Below are 12,731 nucleotides of genomic sequence, written 5' to 3' on the forward strand. Positions count from 1 at the left end.
GGCCAAAAGATATTGGTTGTTTTAATACAAAGCTGTGCACACTAAGAGATAACCCAGAAAAGCAGGAACTGTGGTATTTAAATGGCATGATTAATTAGTCACGGATGAGACAAGTATGAGGGGATTATGAGAGGTAAACAAACATTTTAATAACAGTAAGAGAGAAAGTCAATAGGGCAGCTTTTGCTGGCTCCTTCTCTCTGTATTTAGAGTCAAAAAAAAGAGAAAATTATGCCCCATCAAGCTGGAATGGTCAAATTTGATGCTGAGAAGAAAAAATAGCCAAGATAATGAGACAGCAGCGGGTGGAGTTCCCTGCTACAAGGTGTCATTGAGGCCAAAGGCTTGGTCAGATTAAAAATAGGATTAAGTATTTAAAAGACAAGTCAGATGGCCAGTTACTACAGAAAAGTGGGGAGAAATTAGTTTGGTCAGAAATTGGACAGTGCCTGAAGACAGAGGAAATTCTGCAGCAAATGCACCATCATGTGCTTGGCTGCTAAGGAAAATTTCACCTTAATGTGAGAGTGACCTCACCGATGGGACCTGTTGAGAGAGTAACTTGTCCTCATTCAGTTCTTCATCTACATTTAATCAACCTGAAGAGAAACTTTAGAGGGGTAGCTGTAAAAATCCAAGATTCAATTCCTGCAAGATTGGAAGCTACAAAACTCATGAGAACAGGGTAAAGATTAATGAGAAAGAGCTCAAGTGATCCTCTGACAAAACGTTCGTGACATTTATTACTCAAGGTGGTGGCAGGTTGTTGTGTATAGCTAACAGCAGGTGCCACTGGATAAAACAGAAGAAAACTTATGAAAAGGAGATCAAGGCTGGGATAAAACAGTGTATAGAAAGCTACTACACAGCGAAGTCCTCTGAAGAAAGATCTCTGAGCAGGAGAAGGAAGGTGGAAGATGGGGGTAGAATATTGGTGCTGCAGAATGATTGTTAAGAGGACAAGAAAGCCCCTCTCTGCTGCTGCCAACCAAACTGCCCGTGCTCTGGCACACCAGCTCCAATTAATAAACACGAATCAAATTATTCTGAACCCACACACATAGATAAATCCCCTTAAAACCTGGCCACACTGCCAGTCCTTTCAGAAACACACCAGCCCATGTCCTTTACTCACACACTCTGTAAGCACCAAGGAGTTGGGTGTGAGCACAAAAGGCTGGTAGTGCTGTCAGCTGGAGTTTACCATGGTCTTAAAAGTGATGCTAAACAAGGGGGAATAACAAATGGAGAAGGTTTTCTCTTTTGCACAGATGTAGTCTAAGGGAAGCTCCTGCTGTCAGCCACCCACAGCTCTATCCACTGTCCAGGGACTGAGTAAAGCAGCTGGGGGAAGCCAGAGGGTGTGAAGAGAAACAGCAATCAAATGGGAAGCATAGGGACCACAGGCAAGGACAGGGGAGCAACTGCAGCTCTGAGTGTTGCTTTCAGGCAATCAAAGAATAAGGAAAAGAATAAAAACAGGGTTTCAAAACTGCAGGTTGTGAGGAGGGGAATCAGCTGACTGCACTTTGGCTCTGAGCTGTATGATGTGATGTGTGCTGGCCAGCGGGGCAGGAAGGGAACAGAGCATCCTGACATCCTGTGATGACACCTTCTGCTGGCCAGCAGCAACCCTGGAGAGGTCTTTTCTGTGCCTGTCTGGGAAGAGAGAGACTGCAAGGAGACTTTTGTGAGGGAGGGAAGAGAGCAAGGTAAAGCTATGCTGGAGATAGGAAGGAATCTGGTGAGAAACCAAGAAGATTGTGGCACTTATCTGGAAAGACACAAAAACTACCACAAAAGTCAAGGCTGGAAAGGAAATAGGAGATGACATGTGGTTCACTCTCCTGGCCAAAAACAGCATCATGGATATAGAATAGAATAGTTTGGGCTGGAAGGGTAAAGGTCACCTAGTCCAACCCCCACACTGTCTGTGTTCATCTGTGCAAGGTCAATGTCTGTATGTCCCCAGAAGGTCACTGCCTGTGATGCAGCTCCTGTCAGGGGCACTCACATTAGGCAAACATTGGCTTCCGAACTGAACTGGTTACACTGAAGGATCCCACCTTTAACTTTTATCAGCAGACATTTATTTCAGTTTTTGGAGGATGAAAGGTTTCTCTCCACTGGAGACACAGCCCTCAATACGAATAGGTCCTGTTAGAAGCTACAGAATGAAACTGTAACAGAGATGGAAACCAGATCCTTGCCAGGCATTGCTGGAGATGAACCCAGTTTGGATTTGATGTCAAAATGGTACAATACACATACAGACAGGGAGTATTTCTAGAGAAAACCAAACAGCAGAAACTGAGAAACGAAACTGCAAAAAGGAATAATCTTGATCATGAATTCCAGCTATCCTCTAAAGCCGCTAGCTCTAAAGTAGCTAAGGATATCAAATATTAAATATATCCTGCACCTGATACCTAACTCCTCCCAGCCAGGCTGTGCAGAGGGCTGGACAGCACAGCATGCTGCAATGCATGAGGCATTATTTTAGTCCTAATTCTGCATGTTCCAGGATTACAGCATTAATACCCAAATCTCACAGTGCAGTTCAAGGAGAAAACAAAACCGAGGTTCCCCACGCTCTGTCCCTTGTGTGAGGAATGCCCTGCTCTGGAGGAGCCAGCCAGGAGAGTTATTTTTCAGGAGTCAGACAGTTCGGGGGAGGCCACCCGCAGCCCTCAGGACACTTGGGCAGGCAGGGAGGACTGACGGGTAGGGGAGGTGGCCACGGGGGTGTCAGCCCCGTACAGGGAGCTCTCCCGGGGCCGGCACGGCCCGTGGGTACTGCCGGCGGTCACATGCGGCAGGCGGGGAGGGGAAGCGCTGAATAATTGAGGAGCTGCAGCGCCCTCCTCCCTCCCTCCTCCATCCATCCCTCTCTCCCTCCATCCATCCCTGCCCCCTCCCTCCGCCCTGCGTGCGCGGCCGGGAGCCGGGGTCGGCGGTGCCGGCGCAGCCCCCCCGCCCCGCCGGCTGCAGCAGCGCAGCCGCCCCCGCGGGGAGCGCGCCCGCGGCGGCCCCGCAGCAGCGCCCGCCCGCTGCCCTCCGCGCCCGCGGTGAGTGCCCGCCCGGCGGGGACGGGAGGGAACGGGGTGCGGGGGGCGGCTCGGAGCCCCTCGGCGTGCGGGGGACGAGCGGCGAGCCCCGGGAAGGTCTGCCCGGAGCCCCGCCGGGGAGCGCGGCCGCGGCCCCCCCGCCACGCAGACGGAGCCGGTTTTGTGCCCCGCTCGGCAAAGAGAGCGCGGCGGCTCCTCCGGGCCACGGGGCACCGGCCCCGGGGGACCCCAGCCCGCTTCAGCATCCCCCGGCCCCGTGTTTACGGAGTGTCGGGGCACTCCGCGGCGGGGAGGAGGCGGGGGCGCCGGAGCTGACGGCGCGGGATTGATTGGAAACGGGGAAAAACGGAGCGTCAGGAGGGAGAGCGGGCGGCCGGAGCGAAGCGACAGCTCTCGCTACAGGTGACCGCACGGAACGCGCCGCGGGGAGGTCGGGACGCTGCGGGAGGGGGGCAGTGAGGGGGACAGGAGCCCAGCAGAAGGGGAACAGCGAGGGGAGGGGGCGGGTAAGCCCCGCGGGGCCGGGGTTCTCCATCAGCCCCGGGGCTCGGGGGTCGGGCACGCGTGCGGCCGCGGCTCCGGGCGCTGTCCGCGGTGCTGAAGCCCCGACGGGGCGGCCCCCGCCCCGCCGCGACCCCGCACACGGGCCCCGGTCACGGCTCCGTCCTCCCCCCGGCGCCTGCAAAACTCCCTGCGACTTGGAGGCCGGTAATGGAGTTGGCTTCCTCTTTACGTCACCCCGACTCGGAGCTGTTTGTTGATTCCACACGGGTATTTTGGAGCTGCCTGGTACCAGCCGCCTGCCCGCCTCGGGCTCGGCGAGGGGTTCTCCGGCAGCACTGTTGAAAAGCCCAATCTCTGCTCTCACGACCGCTCCGCAGCCCGGGTTTTGTGGCCAATTAAATGATAGTTTATACAGATGGACTTAGTGCCCTCCTGTCACAGGCTGTGCCGGGAGTGCTCTAACACAGGGCTTCTGAAAACAGCACCGGCCACGAGAGGAGGGGGAAACCGAGTCTGGCCGACCCCAGAGAAGATTTTTGTCTCAAAAGAGCCATGTCTGATTTAATCTAGCGTATTAAGTAATTAATTCTCCCAGTGGCCCTGAGTAGCAGGCAAATACATTTTAGCATGCCAAGGCATTTGTTTAACTGCCCAAAAACTGTCATGAGACTGAAAGTCTGATTGCTAAAGATATTTTCATGTGTTTGTTTTATTGGTATACATTGCTGAGGCATGTGACTTATCAGAGTTGAAAAACATATTGTAAATAAACAAAAACCCTCAAACAAGCCAAAAACAACACTAGAGAGATAAGTTACCTAGATTAAACTCAGTATCTGTTCTTAAAATGTACTGCTCCATGGGGAATCCCTATTGCATGAGAATTAGGGGTCTTGCAGATGTCCAAGGTCTGACTTCCCATTTTCATCTATTAAAGGTGGTAAAATTTTCAAATAAAACAGTTACTGATGAGTAGTAAATAGTGTCAACAAAGAATCTTGGGTTCTCTTGACATGAACTCAAATGTGCAGTACATATCTGAGAAGACAGCACGGATGCAATAGCTGTGATAAGACAAGTCATTGAACAAGAACAAGGGAAAAAAAGGCTTGTTTAGTTGCTCTTCAGTAAGTGGAGATGTAGGAAGGAAATTTTACCTCAGCCCTTGAAAACAGACTGCTAGAGTACAGCAGACATCAACAAAAATGACAACAAAACTAGAAGGGAAAAAAAAAGGGAAAGGAAAGCCAAAGCCTGTCAAGGACTGTAGAAAGGCTCTTATAGAGGAGGAATTACAGCACCTGAGAATTCACTTCATTAAAAAGCAGAGAGGGGAGTGATGTGAATCCTTGAATCTAAGAGCCTCTACAGAAAGAAATTACCAGGCACCGAGTTGTTCCTCTGTCTGCCAAAGAGAGGCACAACATGAACTAGTGCTGAGATGCTAAAGGCAAAACATTCCAATTTAAGGGAGGGATGACATTTTTGACCAGAGAAGTGCTGATGACCTGATGAAGGAGCCATCAGAAAACGTGCTGGATTCTCCATGTGTTTATGTCAAGATTTGATGTCCTCCCAAAATATGCAACTTAGCCAAAACAAGTCATTGGGCTCCCTGCAGGAGTAATTGCTCAGACAGACTCGGACAGAATTAACTCAGAGGACTTTATGCTGCCTTTGGTCCTTAATTCCCCAAAAATGGCACGGAGATGTTACAACTTTACTTCCAGGAGCCTCAGCCACCCCTCTAGATAATTACAACCCCTCACAGTGGGTGGAATTTTTAACCAAATGCCAAGAGAAGAACAAATGAGTGGCCAACTTCTATTTTGAATCCTCCAGTTTTCCAACAGGTTTCATTAATTAACTTCATTAATTTCATTAATTAACTCTCCCCAAAAGAATGTCTTTCTTTGTGCATGTTGCAGTAAAGGGAAGCATTTTAAAACATAAATCATTCTCCTCAAGGAGTTATTCATGACTCTCAAGTCAAGACCTAGCTTATCTATTCTCTAATTTTTTTTGGATTATACAAAAATGATGAAAATTTATTCTTTGTGTAACTTCAGAGTCTCAGATGGGATCATATCAGAAAGGATTCCAGCCAAAATCATTTTAAAGGATAAATTTGTAGGCTGATTTGACACTACTTCTGAAGACAGTCTGGTTTCTCAGTTCTGAAATCACGCACATAAAATAAAATTTCTTCCATGTTCCTTTAAAGGAAACAGAAGATTTTCTAGAAAATTCAATGAGAACAGGAAAACCTCCTAATGGCTAAGTTAATGTTTTTTCTCTGCAGCCCTGCAACATTCAAGCAAATAGGATGACAAGAACTTACACAAGCATAAACACAATGCTGGGCTCCTTATGAAGCCAAACAAAAAAAGAGGATAACAGAGCAGTCTGTAACTGACTTCTTAGTCCCCAAATAATCAAAACTTTGCTTTCAGAGCACCTGAGCTATTAAAATCATCATAATGTTTAAGCAACATATTGGATTATTAAGACATTTTAAAAATAAGAATGTAAAAACAGAGCAAATAGTTCTTCAGTTGCATGTGGCTGTGGGATCTGTATGTCCCACAAAAACATCAGCAGGGGCGAAGCATTTGTGACTCCCACATTAATAAAAAAGAATAAATTTAAACCCCCAAATCACTCCCAGCTTTGTGCCCTCTATAATATATAAAGCCATGGCTGGGTCTGAGCTCATCAGCCTGTGAGAGACAGGAGATCTAGGTATGCAAAGTATCCAGAGCCCAGAAATACAGCAGGCCTTTCCCAGCTGCTCCCTATGGATGTGAAAACCTGGCCAGAGTCTCACCTCAGTCCAGGGTGAGTCTGCTGAACTCATTAAACCACCCACGTGCAAAATGGGAGCAGGCTCAGATCCACAGAGATTCCCAAGACATTTTTCATTTACAAGGAATGAGACGTAGCTAAGCTGTGGTTGTCAACGGGAAAATGCCAAAACTGAAAGAACTGGAAACTGTAATTTTTCTCTTATATATTGAGAAAAATGCTCATAATTTTTTCTTGGCTCACTGAGTAGCAGTCCTGCTTCCAGACTATGCAGTCATCTTCAGGGGATGTTCTGGCCAGAATTTATGCTCCCACCACAGCCCATCCCTTGCTGTCACCAGGCTGGAACATCTCTAAGAGAAAACTATTTTTTCCCAAAACAAAACTGTCAGAGCAAAGCCCAGGCACTTATGAAACAAAGCCAGCGAGGTGGAGCCACACAGCACATGACTCTATTGTTTCTGTTCCTCTGCACAGTCACTGTATCAATAATTCATGGAAAGTCATGATACCATAAATTAAATCCACCTGGCAGGTGAACAGAAGAAGAGCTTTTGCAGCACGTGTGTTTCTAGCACCACATCCTAATTCTGGGAGGACAGGATCAAAGTATCAAAGTGGCTTGCTGCCTACAGGGAAATGGGTTTCTGTTGCCATGCTACAACTGTCTATGGCTGTATTTGTATCAAAACTTTAGTAAACATCTATAAAACCACACATGTGGGCTCAGGGCAGCCTCTCTCAGCAGCCACTGGCTCTTGTTTATTGGTGACCATGACCTCAGTTAGTGGTTTGGTCCATTCCTCCTGCACATCCTCAGCTCCTTGAGTGTGAGCTGAGTCTTTCTCAACAAGGTTTTTTTAAAGCTGAGGATGGAGACCATCTCTTTGCACATCACATGCAGACTGGGGCACATCCCACCTGCAGCAGTACAATTAAAACTTAGCTTTAAACGTGTGCCTGAGCATTACTGAACCAGGTCTTAAGGATGGACCTGTTGAGCTGTGCTAGATGAGCCACTGTCTCCAGGTGCTCAGCAATGCCAGGGTGGCTCCAGGTTGGATTTGGGCACCCCAGTCTGGCAGTGAAGGAAACATCTTCCTCTCCTGGCTGTCCTTCACTCCAGGTGGGAACAGGCAGGGGCACAGCTCTCACACCGCTCCAGCCCCGGAGCAGCGTGCTCAGGAAGCATCTGGATTCTCCAGAGCCTTGTCTAAGACACCTGGGCACCAGCAGGTGTGTTCCACTCATTAAACAACCAGCTGGGAAGCAACAGGGACTGGGAGATGTGCAATTAATAACCAGGGTCACCAAACCTGCTCCAAGTAAATTAAGACAGAAAGAAGCAATATGTCAAGTTCCTTTGGCTGAGAGCTCTGGCACAGACAGGAACTACAGCAATAATATTTCAGCAGCTCTTCTCTGGTGTGCAGGCACACCAGTGGAATTATTCTTGCCAGGCAGAGCAGCACACCATGGGGACACTCTACTGACTGTAGCTGGGAGACAAAAGTCTCAGGAAAAGAGGTTGGGTTTTGGGGTCTTGCCACTAAGGGAAACTAAGAGCAGGGATGCAATTAGCTACTTTAAGTTAAGGTAATCATGTTGGCTTGCACTGATTCCCTTGCTGCATAAGAACATCTTTGGGCAGTGCCTGTGCATCACTCAGGAATATTAGAATACTCTAACTTTTATGCTATTATCACATTTAAGAACGCATAATTATTCATTTAATTCTGCTTCTCTAGTACCATCCAAGAGACTGATTTAGTGTTAGATGTGAGTTTGTAACTCACTGGGAAACGTCAAAAAACCCTTCTGCTACAGCACCAGGTATTACTCACACTACACATCACTTAGGTGTTGCAGTTCCTTTGCCTGACTGATGATGATAAATGGCTAAACACATGAACTCTATTCTAAATCATCATCTTTGATCCACTTGTGATCAAATTACTCATAAAATGGGTTGTGCTGAAACACAGCAGAATTACTCATGTAAAGCAAGGGTTTTTTTGTCCTAGTGAATAAGAAGAGTAAGCAGCAAAATGTAATAAAATCATAAAATGAATAGCAGGAGCTGCTACTCACTTCCTTGGAAGTGCATTGAACCTACCTCAGGCTTCTGTAGAGGAATTTAGAGACAGAGGTTACAACCAGCCAAATTCCCCCCAGCTCGAGCCTCCTATTTGCATATGCAAATACTCCCATTGATTTGCATATGCTACTACTGCCTCTTCTGGAACATTTAGTAGGCTTGGGTTTGAAGAATGCATTTTTCCAGCTTCTTCTGAGGAGAGCAGTTGTTTGAGATCCTCTCCTGCATTAATTAGCTGATAGCCAAAATAGTGGAAGTGGGGCAGCAAGGCATAATCAATTACATTTGTATACCTGCTGATGGAACACGATAAGTAATTAATGAGACCATGTGCACATACAAAAGATAAATGCATTTGAAACTCAGCAAGAGCTGAACTGTGTTTGTAAGCTTGATGTGCTTACTGTGTAAAAGGCCAGTTCAGACTCCTACTGAATTATTACAGAAAGCTGGAAAGATTGCTGGTGAGTGAGAGTCAGCATTGAGAGGGAAAAGCCCAGCAGTTTCTTAGTGGGGAATAAAGGAATCTCTATAAAACCAGCAATCTTCGAAATAAAACTAGAGGTTTAAAAATAGTGGATTTTCAGGTCCTGTGTTTGATATACAGAGGAATTTTTTTCTGGTTTGGATGATGAAACCTTAGTGTTACATCAGTTCTTTACTGATGAAGGATTTGTGTTTTCATCACTGGGTTCAAAATGCTACCCAGAAATAAGATAAGTTGTCATAATGATTTATCAGCCAGACTCTTGCAAGAGTAAAAATCCATTTTGTTTAGAGAGCCTCACACATTAATAAATAACCCATTCTGTGAATTATGTCAAATGAGGAAAGCTCTCCTGTCTGGCCTGCAGCAAACCATAATGACTTTCATTCTGCGATGTAAAAGTGTGGGTCCACTGAGGAAAGAAAAAGAAAACACAGCCCAGTAATTACAGAGATTTCCTCTTGTGTGTTATTAAAGCAAAGGCAGATTTGAAAGGAGCATAATTCTAGAAGAAGCTGTCTTATAGCCCAGGTCTACAGTTCAAGTGATAGAAAGGCAGCTGTTGTCCACTCTCACTGTGAGATTTGGTACAGAAAATATGTTATCTCACCAAAGTGGTAATTACTGAAAGTACAACCTACTGCCCTAAACCAGAGAAAAGCTCAGAATCACAAACCCAAGGCTGCAACCATCCCACTGATGCTGCTGGCACTTGTATTGTTAGAGGAATCCATGCCCAGCATTGCAAATGGGCAACTCACTATATTCCAGAAAATTCAGATGATGCTTCTCCTCTTGTGACAGCTCAGGGTCTGGAACTGCTACTCCCAAAAACCGAGGTTGCAGAAGGATGTGCCAGCACATTTGCAAGGCCAGGTTGGATGGAGCCCTGGGCAATCTGGTCTAGTGGAAGTTGTCCCTGCACGTGGCAGGTTAGGCTGGAACGAGATGATCTTTAGGATTCTGTCCAACCCAAACCATTCTATGAACCTACAAATCTGTGTGAGACAAATCTGTGTTCCTCGACTCCCCTTGCATGATTTTAAAATGCCTGAGCCTCAGTGCATTGTTCCTTGGAAGCCTGAGCACCCAGGCCTGTGAAGCCAAATTTCCTTTAAGAGTTTCATGTGTTTGACATCACTGCTGTTTGTGACTGCAGAAAGGAGGGGGAGGCTGTACTCCAGGAATTGGTATCAATATCTGCACTTGGAATGCAAAATCACACAGCACCACAAATGAGCATTTCAAAGTGCACAGAGCCTCTAGGGTCCTTCTGCAGATGAGCACATGCAGGTACAAAACCAATATTGACTTCAACAAGGCACATCTAGGGGACCATTAATCATTTTTAGCTTTGTTTCTGAACTCCTTCCATAGAAAACTCAGACAGATTAATCACCACACAATTCTTTAAGGCAGTGAATTTCTCCATTTTACTGGTGGAGCAACAAATTTTACTAATTTCATGTGGTTTCACTACTCTCCTAGAGGGAGCCTGTCAGAACAGCTCCAAGACGTTCCTGGTTCCCCACCTCCTGCTCATCTCATCCATCTATTGATTTGCCATTTCCCTGAATTGTTGCAGTTTTTAAGGCTTTTACCTTCCCACCTCAAGAAAATAGTAACAAACGAGACCTTTTTGCAAATGTGCAAATTGATTATACCTCTTTCTCTGTAGTTCTCTTATTTTATTTAATTTCTTTTTTCCTTCTGGTGGTTAAATAGCTTTGTTGCAAACCCAAATAGAGCACTTCATGCATATTGCATTATTTACAGCTCAGTACACACAGACTCTTGTATCTGTCATACCCTGCATCTATTCCTACACTATTCTGCACCATGGAAATGATCTGTGCCCATGCAAAAAGTGCAGAAAACAACTGGAAAACCAAAATTCCAGATGTTGAACTGGGGCAGGTGGATTTACCAAGAGGAGGGATATGCAAGGATGTGCATGAGCATCTCCAAAAGGAACATTTCAGCCTCCATCCCATTCAGGCTGTAAGAAATGTAGGTGTTCCACATGCATATGCTCCATGTGCATCCAGCCCCTAGGAAGGAGGAAAATACTGCTCCTTTCAGTCCCAGAGCTGTTTCTCACTAGCCTGGTGCCTCAGAGGATCCCAAGGGAAACTGGACCAGCTGCTTGTGAGGTTGGCATGTAATTAATCCTGGCAAAGCTTAGCACAGCTCAATATCAAGGGATCTGCTGGCCTTCCCTGTGGCACACTCCAATTTCACCTCTCAGTGTGTCATCCAGGTGGGAAGATGAGCCCTCAGCTACCAAAACCTTCTCATTGCTTACCTGCATGGGCACAGATCAGTGCTCAAATATTGATTTGTCATTTACTTAGGAAAAGGGAGGCACCAGCTGCAAGACAGAAAGAAGCTTTAACATCACTCCCATCTGTCCCTCTGCCTTTTCCCTGATTCTCCAGGCAGTCCAGTCTCTCCCCAGCAAGGACAGCAGCTAAATCATCACATTGTATCCCCCCTGAAAGCTGGAAAGAGGAAGAAGGGGTGAACTCTATGTGCATGCTAATTAAATCACTGGATTGCATATTTATGCTCTTTTAATACTTAACAGAATATAGTCTATTCTATAGACTAGAATACAGAGTTTGGGAATTCCTGGAGGCTGCCTCTGGGTGTGTGGCACCCTTGCCTTATGTCTTTGGTCAAATTAAACATTTCCTCTTTTATTTTGCTTATTTGTCAAAAGAAGATAATGATGTTTAGGCATCTTACAGCAGTGTTAACACTGCCAAAGCACATAGCATAACATTGATGGAACTACCATGGAAAAGTGCTGTTGAACCTCTTCACTTCCATTTTGCCATGAAGACAGACAGAAAATATCCCATTTCTTCAGGTGGTGCACAGAGAAAGTTGGTCTTAAACCTGAAGTGTTATCAGTGGTTTAATTTAGCGACTACTGTAGTTTAAATTAACCACAGCTCCATTTGAACCGCTCAAGCAGAGGTAAAAATGGAAAGATTAAAAATAAGAAAAGCCCAAAATTACCAGCAAAGGCACAAGGCCAGACTGCTGAAGCTGGACCCACGTGAGCGGCGCCGGGATCGGCAGGGACCAGCCCTCGCTCTCGGCTCTGTGCCTGGCTTTTAAATCGCTTTAAGGAGGGCTGATGATGGAGACAGAGCCAGCTTTTACAGAGGCAGCCCAGCTGGGGATCGACACTGTAAAAACAAGCACATAAAGCTCCAAATCAAATCGCACTCGTAATGAAAACATTTCGGCGGCGAGCAGCCCCGGCAGAAGGCATCCCTGCGCTCGGAGCTGCTGCCCGGCTCCTGCATCCCGCCTGACGTCAGCTCTCCTGCTGGAGGAGCTGGGATGCGATTCAAGCCCTGAGCCTCTCCAGACAAACCCGCCCCACCGCCACCGAGCTCCTGTTAAAGGGGAAAGGGAAGGGGCAGCAGGGAGGTCAGCCTAGCACCTTTGTTTCTCTTTCTCTCGGTCTTTTTCTGGGATTGCAGCGGGGTTTGCTGCCAGGAGCTGCCTTTTCCATCATCTCGAGCAATCTCCGGCATCCCTTTGAGTCTTTGTGGCTCTGTTTGCCCAGGGTGCAGAGTCCCTACTGCAGCACGGAGTGGGTCTGAGGGCTGATGCTCCTGCACCATTAACACCAGCATTAATATTCCTGGGGTCCACAGCCGGCGCCGCCTTGGGGGTTGATATGAACTGGCTTCAATCCCAGATTCCTGAAGCATAGCTCCCCTGGGCGAGGAGAAAGGGACTTTCCCCCTAA

At 46.8% G+C, this 12,731-nt stretch overlaps 1 protein-coding gene across 2 annotated transcripts in view; it reads left to right on the forward strand.

The window, feature by feature from the left end:
- Positions 1–3,030: 3,030 nt before the first annotated feature.
- SLC7A14 (solute carrier family 7 member 14) overlaps positions 3,031–12,731 on the forward strand; it is a 29,392-nt gene continuing 19,691 nt past the window's right edge. The window contains exon 1 of one of the 2 annotated variants that reach the window (XM_015638165.2): positions 3,031–3,068. The gene's annotated coding sequence lies outside the window, so the exon portion shown is untranslated. Of the gene's footprint in view, positions 3,069–3,141; positions 3,471–12,731 lie in introns of those variants that run through there. The other variant, XM_015638164.2, reaches the window with a different exon arrangement.

Source organism: Parus major, chromosome 9 (assembly GCF_001522545.3).
Source record: "Parus major isolate Abel chromosome 9, Parus_major1.1, whole genome shotgun sequence".
In the NCBI taxonomy this organism is placed as follows: Eukaryota; Metazoa; Chordata; class Aves; order Passeriformes; family Paridae; genus Parus; species Parus major.